The sequence below is a fragment of the Varanus komodoensis genome, unplaced genomic scaffold (assembly GCF_004798865.1).
Source record: "Varanus komodoensis strain SLA01 unplaced genomic scaffold, ASM479886v1 scaffold68, whole genome shotgun sequence".
NCBI classification, from domain to species: Eukaryota; Metazoa; Chordata; class Lepidosauria; order Squamata; family Varanidae; genus Varanus; species Varanus komodoensis.
In genome coordinates, this window is record NW_025336321.1 from 1177814 (window position 1) to 1194162 (window position 16349).

Here is a 16349-nt window from a genome sequence, read left to right on the forward strand (position 1 = left end):
TAAAACATCTGGAGGGCATTAAGTCTCCTTTAGCCCATTGAGATGGATTCTATGGATGAAATTTAACCATTTAACTATAGAAAATAAAGAACTTATGTAGAGTAGCCCCTAGTAAAGTCCTTGGTTCAGATTTCTGTCTGCTATGAACTCAGTAGGACGGTTTTGGCAAGCTGCTATGTCTGAGCCTCAGTCTGGACTATGGAAGATAATAATACTGGGTTGACTGAAGGATTACAACTAGAAAATGCATGTGAGCATTTGAAAATTCTGTACAAATGTTAATTATTATTGATTGATTTAAATTTTATACTGCTCATTGCATTTGCATACATAATGTTACTCTGAAATAAACTCAAATACTTTGGCCACCTAATGAGAAGGAAGGACTAACTGGAGAAGAGCCTAATGCTGGGAACAATTGACGGCAAAAGAAGAAGGGAATGGCAGAGAATGAGGTGATTAGATGGAGTCCCTGAAGCAGTCGATGTGAGCTTAGGTGGACTCCAGGGGATGGTGGAGGACAGGAGAGCTTGGAGAAATGTTGTCCATGGGGCCGTGATGGGTCGAACATGACTTTGCGACTAACATAACATAACTAGTGTTTTGGATTCAATGTTCATCCTTGCTGAGGGGACTCTGTAAAATATCAGTATTTTACAATTGTAAAAATATTTCATTAGGTAACTGGTGCAGCCGGAGCTGTGGGGGCAGATGAGGAAACAAACTTTCCTTAGTTTACTGTGGTTACACCCACTTGAGCTATATGAGAAAAATGACCAAGTTTTTCCCAAATAGCCTTTAAGTTCATAGTTGAGTTATTTATTTTGTATTTTATTTGCTTGTTTTGTTTTATCTGATGTCCTCTAAATTGTGTCTCGTTGGCCAAAACCAGAGGGAAACATCCACACACAGAGACACATTTTGTAAAATGTATCTCCCCTTTGGACAGGGTTTCATACAAGTGGAAACAAAAATGTAGAGGTGAAAGAGGAAAGCCAAGCTTCTAGAATTCATTTGGCAGGAGTGGGGGGATAACTGCGATAAAGTCAAAGATAATCATATTGAGGTGTTATTTTAAAAGTCCGAAATGACTCAGATAAGGTCTACTGATTTAAGGAGTAAGTTTCATGACTAACTTACTCTGGGCTGGATCCAGTGCTGTTCCTTGCTAGGCAGGTACTTGACATGTACAGCTGAACATGTGCTCAGGACTTCCAGTTCTGTATGGGTGTGTGCACTGAATCCAGTTGTGTGTGTGTGTGTGCATGCACACACTTTAATGGGTGATTAAAACTGCCAAACCTGATAGCACCAGCCATCTGTTCAGTGCAGGAATTCAGATGCAAAGAACTGAGGTACAGCATGCATGATCTGTGGATGAGGGCCTTTCAGGGGCATTTGCAGGCAGCTCTTGATCTCCATAATAGTGCAGCCTTCTAAGAGGTACAAAAATAGGCCTCTTAAAGCAGAAAGTCTCAGGCATCAGCAGGCAAGAGGGCATATCAAGCTCCCTAAAAAAACCTAAACAGGCTGAGTACCACTGACCCATGACTTTTAAGATACTTCCATGCATGTGCATGTATGCATACTTACATGCACATGCATGTATGTATGCATACATACACACTTTTTTAGAGATAAGAAAATTACTGATGCTGTTTTATCTTTGTGAGTTTTAAAAATCAATATTCTGCCATTGAACTGGCCCACAATGAGATGAATCTTTCAGTTTAAGGTTTAAATAGGATATATCTTGCGGCAGCTGCTTTTCAATGCTCCATATTGTGCTGGACAGGATTTGGCAATTGAAAATGTTATGATGGAATTACAGCAACACCTTTGGCCTCCTCTTTACGTTTGGGCAAAATAACAGCAAAGCCATCCATTTTAGCAGATACAGTCTTGCAGCATGTGAATGAAGAGATGCTGTAAGCGCATTGACCCATAGAAGTTTCTGTTTAGTGTGGCCATGTGCCCTGTTTTACTGAGGACAGTCCTTTCTTCAAAGAGCAGGCCAGTCCATCCCTTTCAAAGATGAAAAGCGAGCAGCTGAAGTTTTCTGAAGCTGCTCATCAAAAGTTTGCACCTGGACAGCAGACAGAGGGGCAGGCATGCTGGTCTTGCCCACTATTAGGAGACAAATGGCATTTCTATGTCAATTATAGTATGCCTGTCTAAATTTGCATATATACATATCAATTAGGCGGTAGAAAATTTATGCGAAGTTGTGCTCCGTTTTGTCCTGTTTTTAGTGGGTGCATGTCCCATGTCTGGGCAATGCATGAGCGGCTACCGCACTTGTGCTGTCATGGAGAGGATTCCGTCCAGCTCGTTTGCTGGAGCTGGGCCTTCCACTTGGACCTTTCAAGAGACAGAAGCAGCAGCAAGAACCCTTTGCAAAGTGCCCTCCTGGGTATGCTGATGCGTGAAAGTGAGCCACACAGGTTCAGTGTGACGGACGTCCTGGGAAGTGTGCTTCGGCTTGCCGCTGAGCCGGTGGTTCACCCCCTGTCTGGCAGCCTGTGCACAACCAGGCAAGACGCAGCTGTGGGTGCAGCCTTCTGTGATCCCCATGGTTCTCCAGTTCAGGGCCCAGGCATTATTTTTGCGGAGTTTCAAGCAATGCAAATACAAGATTGGTGGTGACATTTTAATACAGCCCTTAAGAAACTGATCACATCTAATAAACTACCAAGATAAGCTTTTCTATCTGCTATCTGGAAAAAATGAAACTATGAAGCAAGATATCTAATATATAATTTAAAGCATATGTGTGTGTATCTTCCGTGCAATATATAACATTTGTCAGGCAAGAAAAACTAGATATCGCGAAAGAACAATCTAACATGAGTAACATATTTTCAGGCTTCAGAGTTGCCAGCAAGTAGTTCAGCAGAACAATTTTGTCTTATTTTTGGCCAGTCTTCAATATAATGGCATCCTTCTCCCCCACACACTCCCAGTTGTTCACTTCAAGACCTCTATTGACTCAAATGAGCCATTTTTTATTCCTTTGTAGACACGATGGTGAATTTAGAACAGTATGTTATCAAAGAACTCCTCATAGGCAGTGCTGACAAATAGCTATGTGGACAACCTACTCTGGCTGTAGCGAGATCCATCAACCCTGTCACTTTCATATTGGCAAACCAGTTGCTGTTTGTATCAGTTTTCAAGAAGGTGCCAGCTTCACTAGGAGTACGATCCCTGGACCGTTTGCCAGGCTTTCTTAGAAAAGCATCACGCCTAATAGCGAGCTCAAGTGGCAAGTGCTAACAGAAGGGAACCAGAATAGGGCAACTGAGAAACTGATGGGAAGGATCAGCATCGAATCATAGATTGTGTGGTTGAGCAGGTGGATTGTATTAAGCAGGGGGTTGGACCCAACAGCTTTATTGCCCCTTCCAACTATACTGGCTGCATCTTCAATGCCTCCAGTGTGGGAGAACCAACAACCTCCCTCGCTCACTGCTTCCATTGTTGTATTGCTCTAGCAGCCAGGACAGTTTTCCTGATGTTCAGCTGGACTTTGGTTTCCTAGAACTTGAGCCTGTTATTCCATGTCCAGCATTCTGGGATGATCAAGAACAGCCCCATGTTCCAACCTGTCTGGTTTGCTTCTAATTTTGCTTCTGTCTCCCAGGATATTTGCTATCACACCTGCCTTTGTATCATCTGTAAATTTGAAAAGCATTCTCAGTACCTCCTTATCCAAATCATAAAAATGAGTTGAAGAGCTCTAGGTCCAGGATTGAAACTTGCAGTACTCTACTTGTTACTTGTCCCCACTTACTGAAGGCATCACTGGTAAGCACTCTTTGAGTCGGATTCTGCAGCCATCTGTGGATCCATCTGATAGATGTGCTATCAGCCACTTTTAGCTAATCAGGATATCATGGGGCACTTTGACAAAAGCTTTGTGAGTGTGGAGATATATCATGTCCACAACATTCCCATGGTCCACCAGGGAGGTTACCTGATCAGCAAATGGAATCAGTTTATTTTGGCAGGACTTGTTCTCGGCAAATCCATGCTGATTTATAATCATTGCATTGATTTCAGGATGTTTACAGACTGCCTGCTATTTGATCCACTCCAGAATTTCTCCAGGCTGGGAATTCCCAATATCCTCCTTTTATTTTCATTTTTGAAGATAGGGGCAATGTTAGCCCTCCTCCAGTCATCTTGCACTGCTGTTAGGAAAGAAATGTTTTGGTGTTTGTTTTCTTTAAACACTGGCTCTAACACTGCACCCATCTTTGAGGTTTGCAGTTTAGGAAAGAAATCTAAGGGAAGGGGTGCAGGGAATGGCTTCAGATGCAACACTGAGTCAAAACTATATGCAAGAATCTTATTTCAATATGGGACCTGGTGGGATTTTTTTTTCTTCCTCTCTCCCTTAGCCTGAGCATCTTGATCTAGTTTACTGTTCAGCTGAGTAGTATAAGCTACTGAAAGAATTCAGCCACTATAAAAGAGTAAGTTGGCATTTATGTATGTGTATGTGTGTCTGTGTGTGCATTGTATACATATTCCATCTATAGCTGCAATCATTTTCTTTAGCTGAATTCTTTCATCCCGTAGCCCAAGGGGAATGAAAGGGACATTAACCTGAGAGGCTTGGGCTCAACTCTTACCTCATCTCAGGACTTCATGGTCTTAAACATGTCGCTATCTTTCAGCTTCCATTTGGCTGTGAGTATGTGTTGAACTAGCATTCTTGGCTCTTATAGCTAGCCAGCTCTGATGTTGGAAACAGGACTGTTCTGAACTCCAGTGAAATATTTGTCTCTCTGTATCTCTCACCCATGACGGTTAGTTCTGCGATCTTTTCTTTCCTGGAATGCACAGTGCTCAGATCGAAATATCTTGGACAGTTGCCTGAAAGCTCTTTGGCATCAGCTAGGATTTGGCATCTGGACAAAGCTGTCAGCAGGTTTTCTTTAACATGGAGTAAGGAGATAGGCTTGGCATGAAGCACAAGAAAAATAGCTGTTCCCTTTCATCTGGCAAAATGGAATGGATTCTCCCATTGCAGATAGAATGCAGGCCTAAAATAAGCCAAGCCTGCACACAACTTGTGACTCCTTACACTGAACACAGTCCATCAAATGTGGATGCCAACCCAACAGGGACTCAAATGTCAGGTTGTGCTGCCAGTCTGCTGTTCCTCAGGTCCCTTTTGGGGAATTATGGTAATAGAGACCTAACCTCATCTTCACCTGGGGTAGCAAACGCAGCGGGGAGAGGGTGCTGTCAAGCACCTGACAAGACACAAGGCATGGCTACTGAGCTATATTTGATCCAGTGGCCATGGGTGTTTGCTTACAGTAGAAAGTGTTGTGTGTGAAGGGGTCCTCCATTTGAACAGCTGCCCAAGTCCAGTATAGACTTGGGCATAAGAGGAGTGAGCAGGAGAATTGAAATTGCCTGTAAGTGGTTGGCACCTGGACAACTGACTCAGCAGACAGTCGGTCACCTGATCTTCGCTGCAACAGTGAGATGGATCACTGTTGCACTCTGGTTCTGCTTATGGGCTTCCCATGGGTAACTGGTTATGTGAACATGGGACCAAATGGACCGTGGGTCTGATCCAGCCCAGCTCTGCTTCTTCTCCATTATTTTTATTTATATTATTGCAATTAAATCTAAATATGCTCCTAATATAAATTAGCATATGCAAATTTCATGCAAATCTACACATTCTTTTTTACTCTTATTAGGCAACACATTCCTTCCACTTATGATGTATAAGTGGCTACTCCATTCAGCAGGCTGGGTCACAAGTCGTGCAGGCATAGAAGGAGAATTCTGTTAGCGGTTCCTTTCTGCAGTGGTACTGAAATGACAGATGCATTCATTCATTCATGCACCTTGGGAGGAAGGAGTTTGCTCTCTTCTTCAGGAACCAGAGCCGGATGAAAGAGATTTTGGCACTGGCCTTTGAAGGCATTCAAAATGCACTCTGCTTTTATCAGTTCAAATGTGTAATTATGATGGTTTAATGGCAGAACAGAGGCAAGTAATTAGGAGTGAGTAGTTCTGATCACCCTTGAATACCTTGCCAGAGAGCTTCTCGCACTCCTGAAGCCTGGTTTGCTTTGCCTCAAGCCAAAATCCCACAAGGTCTTGATGTAACCAGCTGTCTCGCTAACTAACTGCCAGCGCTTTTCCTGAATGGGAGCTATCATCTTCGCCGACACCAGCCTCCTCCCTAGAGCACTTCCTTGCTGTCTTCCTTCATGTGATTGCATTTATCTATGGCTTGCAGGGACTGTTTCTAATCATATTGCTTCTTGCCTTGGAGGGTCAAATACAAGTCCATTGCTACTGAGACAAATGCAGGGGAGAGGTGGGAGGGTGGGAGGGGCAGCAGCAGAGGACAGAGAGAGACAAACAGGAACTGTCACCTTTTTGTAAGACTGATAAGCATTTGGCAGGCAGGACACCGCAAACGAGAAAAGCAAACAGCCAGCAATCTGTGAGTGCCATAAATATGTTCCAATCTCAGCTGGAAGATGGGCAATATATGCACCGAGAGGCCTTTGTTTAATGAGCTGTCAGAAAGCAGGCACAAAATTATGCTTGAAAACACAGGGAAGCCACAGAGACAGTGCCTGGGCTCTGGGAAGGCCCTCATTCGCCTTTTATGTGAATGTTTTGGAGTATCTGATTAGGCTGAGGATTGTCAGGTGATGCGGGCTATCATTAGTAATCTAATAGCCTTTTGAAAAGCACAGATTTCTCTATTCAGGCTCTACTTCAGAGCCAAAAACACCAAAAACAAAAACAAAAAATGAACGAATGAATGAAAGAAAAATGGCATAATTGGGCCCTTATTCCCCCACAGGTTTCGCTACCCCCCAAAATATGCAGTTCCTCCAAATGCAGCGAATGAGACCGCCAAAGACTCATTAAAATGTAAAGTGCTTAATAGGAATTTAAGCATATTATTTCCAACCCTAGAAAGGCTCTGCTCCTTATTATCTTAATATACTCCCCCAGTTCCTTGGTTATTTTCACCATGCCCATCACAAAGGGAGATACTGCAGGAGTATAATGTGAAAACACAAATGTCTTTGTAAAGGAGTGCACAACACAGAGATTCCACAGCTGTACAACCATGCAGGCAAGGGAATTCTAGAATTAGAACATAGGGACCAGGCTAATGTAGAAAATATGATGTGATGGACAGCACAATGGACCATCAACAGCTATGCAACCATGTGGAACAAATTGCAAAGACATTCAACAAAACCAAAGTGCTTCAGTTTTGCTTTTGTCATTGCAAAAACAAATGAAATAAAAGCTTTTCTCCCACCTCCTGCTGCCACTGCTGAGTTTCAGCTTCTAATTTTTTCCGTATGATTTCTGGTGCCTGTTTTCAGCTCGATTTGTATACAAAGAACTTATCAGAGTTGATTTTCAACAATTTTGCTGAGAAAATGTGGTTGTTATTTGACTGCTGCCTCTTTAGCAATCTGGCCACTGCTGTCAAAGGGGAAATTGTTCATAGATAATGACCAGCACCTTCAATCATACCTGAAAAATACCAGTCACCAAGGCAGATGGAACAAAGGTGGAATTATGTGCTGCATAAACAGGGCTCCAGATATAACTTAAGCAGCCATACGCCATCCCAGCTGAAACTTCTGATCACTCCCAAGGGCAACCCCATGGGTGAGAATTTTGTCCATTTCATTTTCTGGTAAGAACTTACCAGATTTCACATGCAGTAACAGATTTCCTTCAGAGGAGTCATGTATACAGTTCTGATGTAAAGAAGGCTTTTTAAAAACTCCCCTTCATGTGTCTCAAAAAATATCACCAAAATGTGAAAGCCTTTGTGCATGTGTAGACAATTTTTTACGAAAAGGAACAGCCCCATTTTGACTCGGTCCTCTTCTTTTTGCAAATGCATGAAAGACAGTTTCTGATTCTATTATTTTTTGTAGATCAGCTGATGTCAGCAGCTCCAGAGTTGTGAATAGGACACGGTTTCCGCCCACAGTCCTTGGCTTGACTTGTGGGCTGCAAATTTTTGCTAGACTCAGCTGACTTGGAGAACAGAGGGCTATGCACCTGGGACCTGGCTGCTTGAATGATTCCTTTCAACGTTTTCATAAAGAGAGAAACCATTGAGCAAAATGTACACTTTGTGTGACAGTTCGCAATGGGGTGGATCACAGACTGTTCAGGGCTATTGCAAGTCATGTTTATGTTTTTCTTCTTCAACTTCTTTGCAAGAACAATTATGACATGCTATTCCCCTGGAAGCTTAATATAAACTATCTATAGCTACAGCATATGGAATGGATAAGCATCACCCGGCCTCTTAGCCTTCCTATATGGGAAAAGCAATTGAGCATGTCATGGTATCACAACTCCTCAAGGCATTTTGAGTTTATGCACATTTTTCAGATCCACTCTCCTTTAGTTTTAGGCCAAGTTTTTGAGGAGGGAACTGCTCTAGTGGTCTCCTGAAAAGTCTTCCCCATCACTGGGGTCTCCAACATGTCATCCATGGTCACTTCTCTTGATGCGCATTGGGCTCCCTGCCATCAGAAGTGATGTTAAAGGATGGCCTGCTAGGGAGCCCTGAATCATTCCTTTGGAGCTCTGAAACTCTGGGAGGTCATCGGCCCCACCACCCTGATCTCCAGAGGCATTTGCTAAAATAAGGGGCCCTGATGACTTCTGTTGCACCTCATTCCTCTGAATGATCTGGCTTTTTGCCCACATGTACATCACCTCTTTCCCTTGCTCCTTGAATCTTTCTGCCAGAGGCTTCTCCCAGCTAAATCAAATATCCTCCTCTCCCCAACCATCCTTCTCTGCTTACAGATACTGTATTCTTAGGAGACATGATTCTTTAAACACAGAGAGAGACTTTAGAGCATATGCAACTTAGGATGAGCAAAATTTTGCATTTTTAGTCCCATAACCCTGGGTCCAGATCCTTTTCCTATCTAGCACCATCTATGCCTACCACTCCTGATTGTAATTTTGTTTAGATTTTTTAATGGGGGGTTGTGTTTTGGGAGGCAGGCTTACTGTCTTCCAGTACCATCTTTAAATGGGTCCGAAAGACTGGCCTGGCATTTTGGAATTCAGAATGTCTTACCCTTTGGTTCTTAAGCAAGATACTTCTTTTTCAGTCTAACCAGTCTGCCTTCTAAGAAATGTGTGTTTTGTAACCTGGCATCATGCTCAAAGGCAGCCAATTTATGAAGGCTGATTAGTGTAGAATCTCTGCATGAAGAGTTTAAACTGCCACTTTATTGAGACTTCTTCCATTTTCACTGAGGGAGGAAAAGTGTGTCCTTTACATTGCTTTTCCCCTGAATTTGTATCACTTTGCCTTTCTATATATTCTGTTGACCAACCCACAAGTTGGCATGGTGGTATAGTTAAAATATAACAGAACTGAGACTCTCCCTAAGGCTTTTACTCCAGTTTGAATGTTACTACCTGACTTTTCTTTTTCTAAAAACAAGGCTGGGAAAACTGCTAGAAAATGCTACACAGGAGAGGCCCTGGAGGATGCCAATGTCATGAAAAGGCCCCACAAACTTCTGTGGGTGAGGGATCACAAGTGTGTTACAAATACCTCATAGAGAAAAGCCCCATGTGGCAATTAAAGACTGCAGTGTTCTTTATATGGTAATTTAGAAAATGGAGAGGCTTCTGATACTGCAGAACATGATAGCCGGTCTTCTAAAAGAGGTGAATGGGGATAGAATGCCATGGGGCTTTTGTGTCTCACAGAATGTGTTGTGTAACACCAACACCGACACGTGATGTAATGCTTCCCAGAGGAAGCCCTTAAATGGACCCATTTCTCAGTTGGGGTGGATCAGCAGAGCTGTTTTATATGATCTGTGCCAGGGAAAAGCATTTTTGCTCAGTTTCAGTTGCTATGAAGAACTGGGACGTCGTTCTGCAAGCAATGGGCACAGTTTGCAGACAGGAATTGATGGAGTGCAAACAAAATTACTGGGGGCATAAGTACCATCTTTGGTTCTGCATAATCATGTAGCTTTCCTGCATCTGTACTATCTAATTAGAGGCCTAATTAAAGGCACTAGCTGTTTAGCTATAAATATTTTGTTCCTGCATACAAAACAAAATATTTCTTCCATTATGTTTCCTTTCATTCATTAATCAGGTTTGGCTTATTCACTCTGTGTGCTGTATAAGTTTTCCTCCCTTCTGGGTTTTTCTTGTCTCTTGGAGGTTGCACGAGTCAAGACCTTCTCAGTGGTGGCCCCAACATTTTGGAATTTCCTGCAAAAAAGAAGACCTGGTCAAGCCTGAAACTAGTGAGTTTTAGAAAGTGCCTGGCCTGGTTTTTAAAGGCAATCCCATGTAGATTTGACTATGAATAGCATATTATACACTACTCTGATCCCAGCAATCACTTTCAGATATGGTCCTCATATGCTTAATAAAGTCATCCTTTGAAAGCCGGTAATGAATTTGTATTATTTTTTAACAATGGAAAAAATCAACTGCTAGTGCCAGAAATAGAATGAAAGTGACTTTTAATTTTTATGAAGTGGTTTATGAATACATTAGGCAATATGTCTACAAACCTGCCTGGATGGCGGGCTTCCTTTTCAATAAATGCAAAATTTGGTTTCTACTTAAAAGGAAATAATCAAGCCACAGGTAAAAAAAAAGACTCATGCTGTGATCTGAATTTGGGGTGTTGAAACTTTCTTAAAAATTTTACAGAAACAGTTTGAGTGCAGGTTTAATATGTAATGAAGAAAAGAATCTACAATGGTTAGACAGTAACTAAGTAATACATCCATTAGGATGCATGAAATTTAACCTACTTTAAATTTTCCACTTTGTCCTCAATGCTATCTGTGGAAAGGTGGGATACGTGTTTTCTGGCAGGAATAAATAAAGAAATACCTTGGGGTTTTTTGTAACAATCAACAACTGCCCAGATCCACCAAAGTTACTGCAGAATAACAGATTTTACCACCTGTGTGGTGTTCTGAATTGGGTTCTATGTAGGCTAAAGAGTGCTGAGGAATAGGGGGACAACACATCTACACACTTAGAAGCACATTTGGAAGCAACCGGTGAACTCTCAACACTATACTGGATGAACAAGCCAAACCAGAGACATTTCAACAAATGCAAGTGATGTGGCAGCATGACTAATGCAGAGAGCCCTGGTAGTCATTCATTCATTCATGGCATCTTCTAGCTTTTTCTTTGGGGCCCTTTTCCTTGCCAGTTTTGAAAGGGCAACCCATCTGCTTCGTTTACTCCGCAGCCACATTTGGCATTTGATAAACCCAGAGAACAAACTTTCAATTGGATTTACTTAAGCATCAGTGTCATTTGGCTCTCTCTATTCTCTGTACAAGCACAGCCTTCTGTTGTGCTCTCGCATATTGGTAATACAGTGTTTTGGGATTACTCATCATGTAACATGTTGTAAATATTGTGAAGGAACAGAAGTGGCCTCCAATTTTTTTATTTAGTTGGTTGGGCAATGTTATGGGGGTTAAATCTTGTTTGTGTATGTTTGCTAGTCATTTTTAGGCAAAAAGTTAATAATTTAGGTAAAAAATTTAGTTAGAATCTAGTGTGTAGAGAGTTGAATAATAAAGCTGAATAATAAAAAGCTAGACAAACAATGGGAAAGGTAATAGCTGAAGAGAGCAGGAGAGTATAAAATTTTACAAACAAACAGAAGATAAAGGGGAAAGTTTTAAGCTTGAGAAATAGAAACTTAGTTTGCAGAAGTGGACAAAAGGGATATTTCTGTTTAGAGGTGGTAGTGGGAAATTAAGATATAAAAGCTTAGGCAGAAAGACATTGGCAGAGAAACAGAAGGAAGAAGGAAAGAGAAGGAAGGAAAGAGGACCAGAGTCCTAAAGAAAGTCATATTTGCTAGAGCTGGAGAAATGATTGAGAGAGATCAGGAGAAAATCATAGAATCATAAGCTCCAAGATATTACATGGATAAGGGGCCTAGTCAAACTAGAGACATTGTTTAGTTTGGTTATCTGAATGTGTTCATCTTTTCTTCTTTTATTACCTTGTAACTCATATAGTTTGTGTAGAGGTGGTGTGTGTGTGTGTGTGTGTGTCTATTCAGATTCTAAAAACTTTTCCTATTGATTTAGATCAGTTGTGGTGCATCTTTTTCCCTTCCTCCCAAACAGATCAAGATAAGAGCTTTCCAAATGAAGTCATAATTATCTTAAAGCTGACTTGCTATATTGGCTTTGTGTTCTAAACTTGCAGAAATTAGTAACAAAGGAAGCAAGGGAAGTTAGAATACTGGCCATTAGGGAAATATAGATTAATAAAATGAAGATTATTCCAAATGGAATAGCTCTCCTCCTTCCCAGACTGAAAACCCGAGCTTTAAGGTGGATCATGCTGATTAAGGGCAATCTTCTGCTTCATCTGATACTTTTAAATTGATCTCCCTCTTAACCTGACACCGGATGATCAGATTAATGGAGTTGGGGCTGCCTCCTCTCATATCAACTTGCTCACTAGACCTTTCCACAGAACGTGACCCTGTTCATTTCCCAGTGACTGGCATCTCTCTGCCCTGGCCAGTCAGCTGAGAATTCTGCCCCCTCATCCTCTGTATCAGAATCTGAATCCGTCATCTCAAAGGTGGCTGATGGGAGGACAAGGCATGGCCACTACTTTTCTTCAGTAAAAATTAAAACATTATCATTTGAAGCTTTGGGGTCTCTCTTATTTTTGAGTTCCTCACATCAAGTTTAATAGCAACTGTGATCAATAAAAATAAATAAATAAATAAATAAATAAATAAATAGGATAACATTACCTGAACTAGATATTTGAAAGCAAGAGTCTTCAGCCTGGTTAATGAAAGCAGCTAGAGGAAAAGAAGATTTCCACCTGCTAATAGCAGAAAATGCCTCAAGAAGGAAAGGGAGGGAGGGATGGCACAAGGCGTTGTCAGTCCATGACAACATTTCAAATGTATCTATGGAGAAGCAAAGGCACCCTTTAAACATTACCGTGGGGGTACTGTGGAGCCAGTGTGGTGTAGTGGTGAAGGGTGCAGGACTAGGACTTGGATGATCTGGGTTCTAGTCCCGACTGGCCATGAAGTTCACTGGGTGGCTTTGGGCCATTCACCGACTCTCAGCGCTCACGGGGTTGTTGTCAGGATAAGACTGAGGGGGGAAAGAAAAGTATGCCCTTGGACCTCCGGACATCAAGAGATGGAGACAAGAACTCGCTGGCAGGGGAGAAAGGTTATCTATGATGCTTGCTCAAAGTGCTCCAGGGAATATCCCTACAGTAGATGTACAGGAGGACCCCCATATCTGCAGGTAATGGGAGGTGTGCATGGACCTTCCCTTCTGGGCATTGCATTTGTCCATGTACACATTCATGCTCATGCATAGATGGAGGAGGAGTGGATGAGCAAAACACCTGTAGAAATGCTTCATGTCAGGAGTTCCCTCTGTGCTCCACTGATTGGGACAAGCACGCAGAGCGTTAGGCATAGATCTAGCAAGAAAGAAATCCTTGATGTTAAGGCTGGATTGACAAAGTATAGGTGAAAGGAGAACTTAATGAGACTCTTCTGGGGACTCTTTGATATCAGCAGGCTTTGGATGAAGGATTTTTTGTGTTACTGTTCTGCTAACTGAATTTTTATAGGCACTAAGCTATTCCCATCATTGATCCTATTCAACAATTGCAGCTGGTAAATTAGGATGTGGCTGTGCATCTGTTGCTGTATTCCTTAGGATCGGGAGTTCTGACAAACTGTACAAAGATACATGCACATTTTTACTGGGATGCAACTCCAAAGCAAGACATGGGCAACAGCAGTATGTATCACACAGTGCTGGTTCCTGCTTCATGAAAAGCCGCTGCATAGCATTTACAGTGTTCAAGGGATTTCTTGCGGTCTCCTGCTGTTCCAGTCTTAAATCTTTAGATTGATTAAAACAAGGCAGAGTGTCTCACCACTGGCTAAATGAGAGGGGAAGGAGGAAAAGTTTGCTTGGAAAGCAAAATGGTCTCTCTGCGGTTGCTAGATGGCAGGATTGAACCATCTGATACTCAAACAATCTGTATATTCAGAATAATGACTTGGTTCAACCTTATGGGTCCATACCAGAATGCAGGTGGAAAATTACATAATTTTCTGGTCCTCTTCCATCTACCCAGGAAATGAACACATCAGGAGTTTGTTTGTTTTTAATAACATCTGAAAATCCAGTATAGCTAGTAGTATAAATGGGCACCAGGTAACATGGCTAGAATCCAGGGAAAACTTAGTCAAGAGGGCAATATGGCAACCCATACTGAGCATACTGTGGTTTACCTCTGAGCAAACAAAGGACTGAACTGCAAGATCAGAGGCCTAAGCATGCAACGTCACAGTATACTCCACTGAATACTGTGTGAGTTATTTCCAAGTAACCATGCATAGAATCAGATGTAATTCACCATTATTTCAGAGTTCAGCACAAGCTCGGTAATCCACATCATGATGTGCTTAAACGATTGTAAAAACATGCCTTCCTTCTAACCATGAACACTCACAAAAAGGAGGTTTTTTGTTTCTTCTGTCTCTGCTTCTTGGTTTAACATTTACACTGAGTATAAGTCAGTCATTTCTTTCTCTGTTTCCCACCCTCCCTATTAGAACTTGTGCTGCTGACTGTTGAAAAACCAGCCATTAAGAACCAGGAAATGACTTTGCCATCAATCAGAATATTACTCAGCCATGTTTCGACTTTCCCTCTTTCTTTCTGTGCATAATTATTTTTATTCTCTTAAGCACAGTCTAAAATAGCCATAATTCTCTCAAAATAATTTGCTACATTACTTAAGCTGCAGGGTTACTGTTAAAACCATGAAGGAAGATAATTGATGATTGATTTTTTTACAGAGCGCAAGATTTCGGCAATAGCGTATATCCGCTTTCTGCTAGGGTTAGATTCAGCAAGGTTTCATTGGGCCAGTGACAATCTCTTGTTTCTCCTTATAGATGATAAATTGAACAGTGAGAACTCAATACCAGGAAACTTTTTAATTTTTCTTCTAAAGGTAAAATTGTAAATATTAGCATGATCTACAACCTGGAATAATATAGCAATATGTTACTTTTGGGAAATCAATGAATATATGGCTGGTAAGGGGCATTCTTGAAGGGAGCTGCTGAAAAGAACACAGTGGGCAGCTTCACACAACATGAGAAGTCATGGTCAAATCCTACCATTGTGGTTTTTAGGTCATCCAGACCCAGTTTTGGACTTCCTGGGTGGTAGGATTGGTTTTCTGAAACCACAGAAAGAATCAACATCCTGTTCTAATGTTTCCATCCTTCACCACACCTTCTTTCATTGTCCAAATCCAGACTCACTATTTTAACCTTGTTGGCATGAAAACACCATAGAGTTCCCTAGCAAGAACAACCACAGAAGTGACCACTTCTAGCCTTTGAGCTCTACTGCCCTCAGCTGCTTAGCAACAAATGGGTCATTGCTCATTTTATTCTCATTGGCTGACAATGTCCATCTCTGTTCAGTTTGGAAAACAGAAACAGTGTGAAAATACCCAGAGGGAGAAAGACAGAATTGTGGCAAAACTTATGTGGCAAAATAATCCATGACTTTATGCTCAGTCATGGATTATTATGGATTATTATGGGTTAATATGTATTTATTGAGTGTTTGATTTGTAAACCATCCAGAAACGTGCAACATAATTGGATGGGATAAAAATATCGAAATAAATAAAACTTATTTTCTTTTCATAAAAATCTCTGTGAGGGATGTAGCAGCTGAGATGCACTGCAGACATGCAGGTACACTCAGGAGAGGGAAGGGGCAACCCATCTCAGGTCTGCAGTGGACCAATCAGGAAGATACTGCTGGGGACCATAGTCAAGAATGGGCAAAGGATGGGGATTTCATCGTAAGGGCTCATGGGATGCATGGTGAGTCTGCAGGGAATATGGGAACCATGCAACCTGTGTAACCACATGATTGTCTGACTGGTAAGCTCAGGCAAAAATCCAAGTGCTGTGGAAACAATGCAGCATTGTTTCAACCCAGGCAGTGTTGATGCCTTCCTGACCTCCAAAGGCAGGGAATTCCAGAGGAATGGAGCTGCTCCACTGAAGACTCTTCTCTGGACTAACTCCAGTTGGGACACAGGTCCATGTGGAATCACCAGGTGCATGCTATCCAAAGCCCTCACTGGCTGTGCAGGTGTAAAGGAGAATCCATTATAAATCTATTATAAATTCCTGTTGGAATTGTGTTAGTGTTTCAAGTTCTCCTGAAAATTCCCACAGTTTGGGACTCATT